The 13727-nt window shown below is 47.1% G+C and overlaps 1 pseudogene; it reads left to right on the forward strand.

Moving 5' to 3' along the window:
- Positions 1-10043: 10043 nt before the first annotated feature.
- On the forward strand, positions 10044-10161 carry LOC124614392 (annotated as a pseudogene).
- The last annotated feature ends 3566 nt before the right edge of the window (positions 10162-13727 follow it).

Raw genomic sequence — 13727 nt, forward strand, 5'->3', positions numbered from 1 at the left:
GCTACACATACATTAAATGATTACATTTTCATATCAATAGCTCCAGCGATTCTGGAGTATCGACCCATGCTGAAACACTCATATTAGTAATGTGGTTTACCCTTCACAGGCGGGGGTTGTAGGAGTTGACTCTCGCGTCCAGTCGATCGTACAGATGGCGAAAACTGTCGTGGGATATGTTATACGACGCCTGCTCGATCTGTTCACGTAGCTCTGTAAGAGTTGTTGGTTGTCGAGTCGCACGAGTCGCTTCTCGTCCCGTCATACCCCACACGTGCTCGCTTGGAGATGAGACCGGAGATCGTGCTGGCCAAATAAGTTTCTCCTCATGTTTCAGAGAACGTTGAGTTTCACAGGCAGTGTGTCAGCGAGCATTGCCCTGCTGGAACAACATTTCATCTTACTGTTACAAGAATGGGTCTAACAACATTCTGCACATACCGAGTGCTGGTTAGCGTCCCCTCCAGAAGCACCAGAGGTGAATGAGAGTTGCAACTTACCGCCAAACCATACGGCCTGGGGTGGGGCCAGTGTGACTTGCGAGACTGCACTCTACGAGACAGCGCTCACCAGGTCTAGGTCGCATGCAAAAAGACCATCACCTGCGTGCAGGCGGAATCTACTTTCATTCCGTCTTACAAATGATCATCTGACGGTACCAGTCGAGCCCTGCACGTCGATGGTGTGGCGTCAGTGGAAGACGGGCTACAGGTGTGCATGTCCGTAGTCCGACTACTGATAACCGTTTCACAACAGTTCGTGTTGACACGTGTGGCTCACAAGCGCTCTCATCTGTGCTGTACGATATGCCACAGCTGCCCATACAATACGACGATCCTGGCAAACGTCCGTGCTGCGTGGACGCAGAAAACCTCCTCTACGGGCGTGAGAATGTTCACGTGACCACTGATACCAACATGATTGCACAACTGATTCAGCACAACTAACTTGTGTGGCAATTCTCCGAAAGGACTGTCCAGGCTTTCGAAGGCCACAATTTGCCCCTTTCGAACTCGCTCAGTTGGCTGCAGCAAGCGCGAGTGCGTCTCCGTGGCATGGCTGCCTGCTTGCTTCACACGTTTGCACCACGTTGTGCCTTTTGTCTGCGAGCATTCCCTGTAGAAAGGATAGAGACAGAGGGCGCTCTAGTAGCTATGCCACTACTCTATCTGTCGCTGGACGACGTTGAAAACATTATCCACATTTACTGTTCCCAGATGGCACATGTCGTGATCGGATCACAATCGACGTCGTCTTTCGAGGTGCACAAATTTTTTTCTGGCAATGTACACTCATGCTCAAAAATTAAGGATAATGCTGATACATGGTGAAACAACGCTCTGGTGTGCGGTTTGCGGGTTTAAATCACCTCAGGATATGACCATGCGGTGCATTTGATCTGCGGTCGTCGCACGGTGGCTCTGGCAGCAGAGGTGTGTTGGTGCATGTCAGAGTCCGGTGCAGCGAGTCAGTGTGCAGATGTTCTCAGACGTGCTAATGGTGACTGTGTGTTGAAAATGGCTCAAAGAACACATAATGATGACGTTATGAGGGGTAGAATACTAGGGCGACTGGAGGCTGGTCAAACACGGCAGGTTGTAGCACGGGCAATAAGTGTGCCACAAAGTGTGACCTCAAGATTATGGCAACGATTCCCGCAGGAAGGGAACGTGTCCAGGCGCTACAGTGCGGGACGTCCACAGTACACAACACCACAAAAAGACCGATATCTCACCATCAGTGCCCGCAGATGGCCACGGAGTACTGCAGGTGGCCTTGCTCGTGGCCTTACCGCAGTCACTGGGACAGTTGTCTCCAGACACACAGTCTACAGACGACTGAACAGACATGGCTTATTCGCCCGGAGACCTGCAAGGTGGATTCCACTGACCCCTGGTCACAGGAGAGCCCGTAAAGCCTCCTTGTCAAGAACACAGTACATGGTCATTGGAACAGTGGTCCAAGGTTATGTTCACGGACGAGTCCAGGTATAGTCTGAATAGTGATTCTCGCCGGGTTTTCATCTGGCGTGAACCAGGAACCAGATACCAACCCCTTAATGTCCTTGGAAGGGACCTGTATAGAGGTCATGGTTTGATGGAGTAGGGTGAGATTATGATTGGTACACGTACACCACTGCATGTCTTTGACAGTTGAACTGTAACAGGTCAGGTGTATCGGAACGTCATTTTGCACCAGTATATCCGCCTTTTCAGAGGTGCAGTTTCTCCCACCTTCCTCCTGATGGAAGATTTCGCACGGCCCTACCGAGCTGCCATCGTGGAGGAGTAGCTTGACACAGAAGATATCAGTCGAATGGAGTGGCCTGCCTGTTCTCCAGACCTAAACCCCATCGAGCACATCTGGGATACTCTCGGTCGACGTATCGCTGCACCTCTTCGAACCTCTAGGACACTTCAGGAGCTCCGACAGGCACTGGTGCAAGAATAGGAGGCTATACCCCGGCAGTTGCTCGACCACCTGATCCAGAGTATGCCAACCCGTTGTGCAGCCTGTGTAGGTGTGCATGGTGATCATATCCCATATTGATGTCGGGGTACACGCGCAGGAAACAGTGGCGTTTTGTAGCACATGCATTTCGGGACGGTTTTCTCAACTTATCACCAATACCGTGGACTTACAGATCTGTGTCGTGTGTGTTCCCTATGTGCCTATGCTATTAGCGCCAGTTTTGCGTAGTGCCACGTTGTGTGGCACCACATTCTGCAATTATCGTTAATTTATGAGCATGAGTGTATATTATCCAGTACAGAACACGCAATCTTGACCTACAACGGGCAACTAAATAAAATTTAAAATGTAACATAGATGAATCTCGGCCCTTAGTAGTCACAACAGTTGCACGTTCTTATATTTGAAAATATACATTGATCTAGGATACAAATTGAGGAGCATAGTCACGAAGCACTCCCTACTCTATCACACCCAACCACCAAGGCACTAACTGTTAGCAAGAGTACTCACCTACCTACACTTATGTCTAAATGATCAGTAATTCACTTACACATATGACTAATCAGTCACACAAATCAATAAACATGTTAGTTCACATACATAACACAGTTTCGATATCAACCCGCACGGTTCAAAATAACTGTTTACAGGGCAGTACGACTGTTGTAATAGAAACAATTTCGACTTCTAGTGAACTGGCGCAGTCACTTGCCCAGAGGCTTGCTTACATTCACTATTACACACCCCACGTCCATACACAAACAGGCAGCTACATAAAGCTCGAATGTTCTGTAGCACAATGAATTACAATTACACTCAAGTGCCAAAAAAACTGGTATAGGCATGCATATTCAAACACAGAGATATCTAAACAGGCAGAATACGGCACTGCGGACGGCAACTCCTATATAAGACAAGTGTTTGGCGCAGTTGTCAGGTCGGTTACTGCTGCTGTAATGGCAGGTTATCAAGATTTAAATGAGTTTGAATGTGGTGTTATAGTTGACGCACGAGCGATGGGACACAGCATCTCCAAGGTAGCGATGAAGTGGGGATATTCCTTTACGATCATTTCAGGAGTGTGCAGTGAATATCAGGAATCCGGCAAAACATCTCCGACATCGCTGCGGCCACAAAAAAGATCCTGCAAGAACTGGGCCAACGACGACTGAAAAGAATCGTGCAACGTGACAGAAGTGCAATTCTTCCGCAAATTGCTGCAGATTGCAATGCTGGGCCCTCCGCAGGTGCCAGTGTGTGAACCATTCAACGAAACATCATCAGTATGGGCTTCCAGAGCCGAAGGCCCACTCGTGTACCCTTGATGAGCGGATGGACGTTTACGGGCATGAATCCATGGAACCTGCATGTCAGTAGCCGGCCGTAGTGGCCGTGCTGTTCTAGGCGTTACAGTCTGGAACCGAGCGACCGCTACGGTCGCAGGTTCGAATCTTGCCTCGGACATGGATGTGTGTGATGTCCTTAGGTTAGTTAGGTTTAATTAGTTCTAAGTTCTAGGCGACTGATGACCTCAGAAGTTAAGTCGCATAGTGCTCAGAGCCATTTGAACCATTTTTTTGCATGTCAGCAGGGGACTGTTCAAGCTGTTGGACGTTCTGTTATGGTGTGGGGTGTGTCCAGTTGGAGTGATATGGGACCCCTGGTACATCTAGATACGACTCTGACAAGTGACACTTACGTAAGCATCGTGTCTGCTCACCTGCATCGATTCATGTCCATTGTGCAATCCGACAGACTTGAGAAAATCCAGCAGGACAATGCGACGCCCTACACGTCCAGAATTGGTACAGAGTGGCTCCAGGAACACTCTTCTGCGCTTAAACACTTAAGCTGGCCACCAAACTCCCCAGACATGAACATCATTGAGTATATCTACTGTGCCTTGCCACGTGTTGCTCCGAAGAGATCTCCATCCCCTCGTACTCTTACGGTTTTATGAACGGTCCTGCAGGATTCATTGTGTCAGTTCCCTCCAGCACTACTTCAGACATTAGTCGAGTCCATACCACGTCGTGTTGCGACACTTCTGCGTGTTCGCGGAGGCCCTACATGTTATTAGGCAGGTGTACCAGTTTCATTGGCTCTTCAGTGTATATTGTAGTTTTACGTTTTCATTTATCAACATAGAGTAAGCATATTTGGTTCATGCATGATGTAGTATAGTTCATTTGCGCCTCACACATAATTAATAGGCACTGGATTGGTCGGGTAGGCCCATCACGTAGGCAAGCTAGTTCCCCTGAACTTCATCCCTTGGGTTTTTAGTTGTCGGTACACTGAAATCTTTGTGCATGCAAGACCCAATAATGATGTACAAAAACTATAGGAACGCGTGCCTGCCAGCTCATCCGTGACCAACCTGGAATTCTTCAGAGTGGGTGTAAGTCCCTAAGACATCGGACAGAAGCGTTGTTACTATGAACGGACATCGTATTAAGGGAGGCGATGTTACGTCCGCAGCATACCCTAAGCTGTACGTAACCCCTGGGTGGTTCCAAACGAGTAGCAATTCTGACGTCAGCAAATCCCAGTATTCTCCTGGCATACATTACATCGTCACACATAAAGTCGATATGACAAAGTAGAGCAACTATCTGTATAGGAAATTTGGTCCCTGTGTTAAAAAGTGTCAACTTAACTCGTTAGTAGAGCCAAATGCTAAATTCTACACAAGAAACTACATGAGAACAAAATTTATTTGGTAGCCATCGCAGGAACTCATGCATAAACTGTAGAGTAGCTTGCTTTGAGAGGTTAAATACCTGGATTTTATTTAGTTGGTGCTGCATACGACAAGGTTTATTGTGTAGTAACGCACATTGTGAAAGATATAAAAAAGGCCCACACAGTTGCTACCAGAACAACGAATAATATCAATGAAGCCACTGTCAGACCTGATGAAATAAATGTTGTGAATGTCCATCAGAAGCTATGTGACCTGCACATTTACTAAATACTCATAACCGTCCGACTTCAACTTGGACTAGGTAAATATAAACGTAACGATGTAAATGGAACATGGTGGTTGACTGGTCTGAAGAACACAGCCTCGACCTTGTTTCTGCCGCTAAATATTGGTGTAAATTCTGTTCTAGTGCCTGGAGAACGGCTCACAACTGTGATTTATGTTTCGTGTCCTCTGACAACAATGGCCAGCCGTTACCAGTGTCAAGGAAAGTCCTGGACGACTTGCCGCACAGCCACCGTCGCCCAGTGTTTCTCGAATTAGGTATCATTTCCCAGACCTATACGGAACTTTAAAAAAGCCGACTTCTCTTCATTTTCTGACAATGTGGACAAATGTGTGGGCTGAATCCCACCGGTAAGCACAAACTACAAGAGGTTAATTTGAGCTACTCTGTACGCAACAATGAAATGTATCCCAAGGGGTTTCCGAAAGGAGTATATACCTCGATAGCCCGCGCGGTTGGCCGTGCGATCTAATACACGGCTTTCCGGGCGGGAAGGAGCGCCTGTTCCGCGGCACGAATCCGCCCGGCGGACATGTGTAGAGGTCCGGTGAACCGGCCAGTCTGTGGATGGTTTTTAGGCGTTTTTCCCTCTGCCATGGCGAATGCTTACTAGTTCCCCTTATTCCGCCTCAGCTGCACTATGTCGGCGATTGCTGCGCAAACAAGTTCTACACGTACGCGTACAAAAAAAATGGCTCAAATGGCTCTGAGCACTATGGGACTCAACTGCTGAGGTCATTAGTCTCCTAGAACTTAGAACTAGTTAAACCTAACTAACCTAAGGACATCACAAACATCCATGCCCGAGGCAGGATTCGAACCTGCGACCGTAACGATCTTGCGGTTCCAGACTGCAGCGCCTTTAACCGCACGGCCACTTCGGCCGGCGGCTGCGGTAGTCGTCGTGGGGTTGTGCACCACTGCGGCTGCGGCGGGGACGGAGCCTCTCCGTCGTTTCTAGGCCTCCGGTTAACATACAATACAATACATACAATATACCTGGATGGACGGAAATCTGCGAAACTCTGTACAAACTGTTTTGCGACAACAATGACTGCGAAATAGCTGATGAACATCTGCACAGTGTCGACGCAGCTCGTCGCTTGCCGTGGACTGGAAAAGTTGAAGCCTTATACTTCCGCAGCTCATCAGAAAATGCTGGAACCTGCTGAGAAAACTTGGTGCCAACCACTAAACCGCACGAAGGAGGCTGTTACTCAAAAAAATGGTTCAAATGGCTCTGAGCGCTATGAGAGTTAACATCTGACGTCATCAGTCCCCTAGAACTTAGAATTAATTAAACCTAACTAATCTAAGGACACCACACACATACATGCCCGAGGCAGGATTCGAAACTGTGGACCGCAACGGTCGCGCGGTTCCAGACTGAAGCGCCTAGAACCGCTGGGGCTGCTACTCCCAAGCATGTAGCAAGTAACATCCCCTCCACCTACAGCAAATCCAAGATTCGATCGCATACAATTAAGGTCATAAAGGAGTTGAAGGCTCTCAAACTATGAGGGTATTCCCAAAAGTAAGTTCTCCTATTTGTTTATAAGTACACAGACCTGCTTATTTCTACGATGATTTACATCAGTTTACAGTTTGAACATTTAGCTATTTTTCGAGATAATCATCATTCCTGTCTATGCACTTTTGTAGACGCTGTGGCAGTTTTTGTATGCCCATGTCATACCAGTTCGCCACCTTGCTGTTAAGAAAGTTATGAACCTCTTCTTTCACCTCGTCGCCGGAGCTGAATAGTTTCCGGCCAAATGTTCTTTTAACCTAGGGAACAGGTGATAGTCACTGGGCTCCAAGTCAGGAATATAGGGTGAGTGGGTGATTATGTTCCACTGAAACTGTTGCAGGAGAGCAACGGTTTGCCGAGCGATGTGTGGGCGAACATTCTCGTGGAGAATGTGCACGCCCTTGCTCAACATTCCTCTTCTCCGGTTCTGAATTGCCCGTTTGAGTTTTTTCAGAGACACACAGTACCTGTAAGCGTTAATTGTGGTCCCAGCGATTCAGCTCCGACGACGAGGTCAAAGAAGAGGTTCATAACTTTCTAAACAGGATGGCGGCGAGATGGTATAACATGGGCATACAGAAACTGCCACAGCGTCTACAAAAATGCATCGACAGAAATGGTGATTATGTCGAGAAGTAGCTAAATGCTCAAGCTGTAAACTGATGTAAACCACTGTAGAAATAAACAGGTATATGTACTTAAAAAAGACTAGGAGACCTTACTTTTTGGATTACCCTCGTATCCTGTAAGTGCGACTCAGGCTACTCCATAATATCAAAGAGCTTGCAATAAAAGAAGTATGTTTCGCACTAGTGAAGATGAACAGGTACGCATTTAGAGCACATGTTTACTGGACATTTTCTCTCTTTTTTGTCGATATAACACCACCCGAAAAGTGGAATACTTTTTTTTTAAAATTCCCTTTACATGTCAGCATGTCAGCTGGTAGAAGAGTTAATTGCTTCCAAGATTCTCGGGTGTTCTGCCGGATCCAATAGTCGAAGGTGGACATTCAACGATTGGTTCCACCACCACATTCGAGAATCTTCGAAACACACATACGGCGGGAAAGCTCCAGAGCATATAAGAGTTAATTAGATAAACATGCAATTAAGTTACGTACCTTACCTTGAACGGTTAGCAACATAAGATTTAAAATTTTAGGCGTTTCACATACCGTTATAAGATTTAAAGTCTGCGGGCTATAACATGATGTCGTTTATGAAAGCTGTGGACTACATCTTAAAGAATATTTTATCAGTTACCGTGACTTACTTTCGATGCACCCTCGTTTGTATTTACGTGCTACCAGTTTTGAGCCTACGACGGAGACGCTCTCGATTGTAGTTTGCATGTCCCGTTCAGAAGAGGGGTGAGCCCACGCCGGGGTGGATAGCGCTAATGCGGGGGCAGCTGATGAAGCAGAGCACTCGGCCCTGGGGCGGGGTTGGGGAGCTGAGCTGTCACGCCGTCTCCCGGGAGCGCGGCGCCAGCTGCGGCGCGCGCACCGACGCCGACGCCGACGCCGACGCCTGGCGACGGCGGCGCCGCAGCGCGGTAATTGCGCCACCTGCTACCGCGGCGGCGGTACAGCCCACGCCGCTGCAAACGGGCACAGCAGGGGCGTCCGGGATGGCTCGCTGCTGAGGTCGGCGCCCTCGTCTTCTGCTGTTCGATTGCTCGTCTGGCCGCACAGCTCCAAGGCTCAGTACGGGCTTTGGCTTCCTTCAGTATTAGCCTCCGTTCCTACCTGTTGTAAATTCTACTTTCCAACGAAATACAGTATAACACAGAGCATCATGAAGGAATTGTCCGAATGGGACAGAAATCGGTAGATGTGATGTACATATACAGACAAGCAATCCAGTTTCTGAAAAAAATGGATGATTCATTCAAGAGAAGAGCTTCGCGAATTGAGCAAGTCAGTTACGAATCGGTCCACCTCTGGTTCTTATGCAAGTAGTTACACGGCTTGGCTTTGATTGATACAGTTGTTGGATGTCCTCCGGAGAGTTATCGTGCCAAGTTGTATCCAGTTGGCGCATTAACATGTTTGAGAGCCCTGGTCACAACACTTCAAACGCTCTCAGTTCGGAGGAGATCAGGCGACCTTGATCCCAAAGGTAGGATTTGTCACGCCAAAGACGAGCAGTGGAAACTCTAGTCGTGTGAGAACTGTAATCCTAGGATGGCTTGCCATGAGGGGCAACAAAACGGGGCATAGAACATCGACGAAGTACCGCTGTGCTATAAGACAGGTGCGAATAACAACTGAAGGGCGACCCAGACAAACCACTCTTGGTTGTCCGGCCATATGGCAGGCGACGGTCGGGTTGGTATCCCTCACCTCTCCAGGGTGTCACCAGACACCTCTTCGCTGGTCATTGGGGCTCAGTTCGATGCGGGACTTATCACTGAATACAATTTTACTCCAGTCAGATTCCAGGTCGAAGACGTATCTGGAGACTGCCCGTACAGTGGTGGGATATCAATCTGCCTGACTCCCAGCTGACGGACTGACAACCAGGAATGATGGTCTAGGGTGCAGTTTCTTTTCATAACAAGACTCTCATCGCTTGTCATCCGCGGCACCCTTACAGCAAAGCGGTACGCCAACGATATTCTTCGCCTCGTTTAGTTGCACTTCAAGGCAAGCCATCCTGGGCTTACAGTCCAGCAAGATAATGCCCGTCCGCACACAGAGAGAGTTTATACTGCTTGTCTTCGAGCTTGCCAAACCCTAGCTTGGCCAGCAAGGTCTCCTGATCTTCCCTCAACTGAAAACGTTTGGAGTATTATGGGCAGTGCTCTCCAATCTGCTTGGGTTTTTGACAATCTAACAGGCCAATTGGAAAAAATTTGACGAGATAATCCTCAGAAGCACATCCAACAGCTCTATCAATCAGCGACATAAATGCTTTCGTAAGGACCAGAGGTTGACCAACATGTTATTGACTTGCTCAATTGTGAAGCTCTTCTCTTGAATAAATCGTCCAATTTTTCTGGAACTGCAATGATTTGTTTGTCTATACATATCTATTCAAGGCAACGGCCTTTCCGCAGTGGATACACCGGTTCCCGTGAGATCACCGAAGTTAAGCTCTGTCGGGCGTGGTCGGCACTCGGATGGGTGACCATCCAGGCCGCCATGCGCTGTTGTCATTTTTCGGGGTGCACTCAGCCTCGTGATGCCAATTGAGGAGCTACTCGACCGAATAGTAGCGCTTTCAGTCAAGAATACCATCATAACGACCGGGAGCGCGGTGTGCTGACCCCACGCCCCTCCTGTCCGCATCCTCCAGTGAGGATGACACGGTGGTCGGATGACCCCGGTAGGCCACTTGCGGCCTGAAGACGGAGTGATTTTTTTTTTACACGTATGTATTCATATCTACTGCTCTTCATCTCATTAGGATAATTCCATCGTGGTGCGCCGTTTTTTATCTTAGAGTGCACATCATTAATTCCTGGTAGTTTCAGACATCTCTGTTTTGGTTCACCATTGTTCATCCTCTTCCGTAGTATTTTTTTGGGAAGAGATCTACCTGATATTTATCGAAGATGGCATCATCATATTAGTCTCTTAATATAAGAATGCAGAATCCTGAGGCGGTAACACTGAGAAAAAAGTTTTCGGCCTTCCAGCCGCATCAATTGAATAAAAAAAATATGCCGTAGAAGACGGTCACCGGATCAAATTTGACGAAATCTCTGCTGTGGCTTACCCTAACGGTTTATGGAACTGTGTAATTAAAGAAGCCACTCCAATAACGATCCTTGATAACACCCATAAGAGACACCAAGGCCTACAGCTCAGCGCGGGCTGGTATCCTGCGACCACGCATCAGAGCCGGCCGAAGTGGCCGTGCGGTTAAAGGCGCTGCAGTCTGGAACCGCAAGACCGCTACGGTCGCAGGTTCGAATCCTGCCTCGGGCATGGATGTTTGTGATGTCCTTAGGTTAGTTAGGTTTAACTAGTTCTAAGTTCTAGGGGACTAATGACCTCAGCAGTTGAGTCCCATAGTGCTCAGAGCCATTTGAACCATTTTGAACCACGCATCAGACGCGGAGTCAACGTATGCCCTGTACAGCGATACCGCGGACACCAGTGAAGTCACTTCCAGCAGGTAGAGTACACCAGTAGCCCATCTGCGGTCACCGCACCTGACAATCACCAGCGAGTTCTTTCTCGAAAGCTCGTGGTATTTTAATCACTTGATTTGGCTGGCAGCCGGATAATAATTTATTTCGTATTAGCACAGGCTAACATGCACAGTCCGCGACACATTGCTGTGGAAGTTATTACCGTCTGACAATTGGAACGACAGTACTGCACATGTCGGCAAGAAAGTAGTAAGATTAATGTCTTCTTTTAACTATTTTTCTACATAATTAACAAAATAGTTGTTATATTTCTGTCTGTCAAGCTTCACTTAAATATTCAAAGAGATGAATCCTCTCGAAATAACAACTGAAAGTCACTGATTCATATTCAGGAAGAAATCCTTTCGAATATGTGTACAATTGCACTGAAATCAAGAGAAAGTAAACATATTTCATGTATGAGGAGCATGTATTTCTGTTGTTGTCTGCCGGCCGGAGTCGCTGAGCGGCTCTAGGCGTTACAGTCTGGAAGCGCGCGACCGCTACGGTCGCAGGTTCGAATCCTGCCTCGGGCATGGATATGTGTGATGTCTTAGGTTAGTTAGGGGTAAGTAGTTCTAAGTTCTAGGGGACTGATGACCTCAGAAGTTAAGTCCCATAGTGCTCAGAGCCATTTGAACCATTTGTTGTTGTCTGTTCTTATTATGATAGGCACTTTCCTTGAAAATAACAGTCGATTCGCAGATTCTTAAGCTTCACTCGACTTTCCAACCGACGAATATTATTGTACATGACACTACTTTTGCTTCAAAAGCGGAGTTGTTGAAGATTCTTGTCCTTTGCGGCTCACATGTGACAGCAATAGAGGAATTGGTTTCCTCTGTGTTGAGAAACAGTTTGATTACTTTTGACGTTTTGTTATCACGACTGTGTGGTTTTCCGTCCAGTTACAGTTGTGGTGGCGTATTTGGTAGTTTAAATAAAGTAGGGTATTGCATTCGATACAAGTTTCCTACGTCCCACATTTTCGGATTAGAAGCTCCCAATGGTCAGCACTTCGGCTGTTTATTTGCCTTGTTTAAAGAAAACGATATTCTTCTATAAATAACTGTACAAGATAATCGTAAATACTATTCTGTAATGCATCAATTCACACCACCCATCGCTCATAGGAAACCAAAAAAAAAAAATGAAATATGATGTCATTTTTTAGTCAGTGTCGATTTTTATGGCACTACATACGTTCCCCATAGCAAAAACCATGTTACAGATAGGCATAAACGATACTATTCGCACAAACCGATATCGTATTCAGAAGTGTAGTTTGCTGGCCACTTGGAACGCTGCTGTCGTATAGTAGAACAGGGATGAACAGTAGTGCGGTAACTAAGTGTGTTACACTGTGATATTAGTCCCTCGATTTAAAAAATATGACGATTACACTTTATAAAGCATTATTAGTTTCTTCATATGTGGGCAGATGGGACTCGTTATTTGATAGATGTTCCGTATTTCCCTTTATTCAGTAAATTATTTGTGTCGGACCCTGCCTTATGGGTAACAAGTGACGTAACTTAATGTTTAACAACACTTAAATTCGCCTTTTAGCTAATTTGCTGTCAAAAAGGGTATTTTCCGGTGTTTCACTTCTACCTCTGTTTCATTCTTTATGTTTGGGTACTGCTTTCATTGTGTTTATAAACTGACCTACATATCTGAATTTCAAAATGGGTAGAAAGGAGAAAATTTACGAGGCAGCACATGAGTAATACACAAAGCTTTTTTAAACACTCTATTTTATTTTTTTATTTTTACGTAGAAATGCTCGAAAGACAGCCAAGGGGATACTTTGTTAATACACTCCTGGAAATTGAAATAAGAACACCGTGAATTCATTGTCCCAGGAAGGGGAAACTTTATTGACACATTCCTGGGGTCAGATACATCACATGATCACACTGACAGAACCACAGGCACATAGACACAGGCAACAGAGCATGCACAATGTCGGCACTAGTACAGTGTATATCCACCTTTCGCAGCAATGCAGGCTGCTATTCTCCCATGGAGACGATCGTAGAGATGCTGGATGTAGTCCTGTGGAACGGCTTGCCATGCCATTTCCACCTAACGCCTCAGTTGGACCAGCGTTCGTGCTGGACGTGCAGACCGCGTGAGACGACGCTTCATCCAGTCCCAAACATGCTCAATGGGGGACAGATCCGGAGATCTTGCTGGCCAGGGTAGTTGACTTACACCTTCTAGAGCACGTTGGGTGGCACGGGATACATGCGGACGTGCATTGTCCTGTTGGAACAGCAAGTTCCCTTGCCGGTCTAGGAATGGTAGAACGATGGGTTCGATGACGGTTTGGATGTACCGTGCACTATTCAGTGTCCCCTCGACGATCACCAGTGGTGTACGGCCAGTGTAGGAGATCGCTCCCCACACCATGATGCCGGGTGTTGGCCCTGTGTGCCTCGGTCGTATGCAGTCCTGATTGTGGCGCTCACCTGCACGGCGCCAAACACGCATACGACCATCATTGGCACCAAGGCAGAAGTGACTCTCATCGCTGAAGACGACACGTCTCCATTCGTCCCTCCATTCACGCCTGTCGCGAC

Source organism: Schistocerca americana, chromosome 4, assembly GCF_021461395.2.
Source record: "Schistocerca americana isolate TAMUIC-IGC-003095 chromosome 4, iqSchAmer2.1, whole genome shotgun sequence".
NCBI lineage: Eukaryota > Metazoa > Arthropoda > Insecta > Orthoptera > Acrididae > Schistocerca > Schistocerca americana.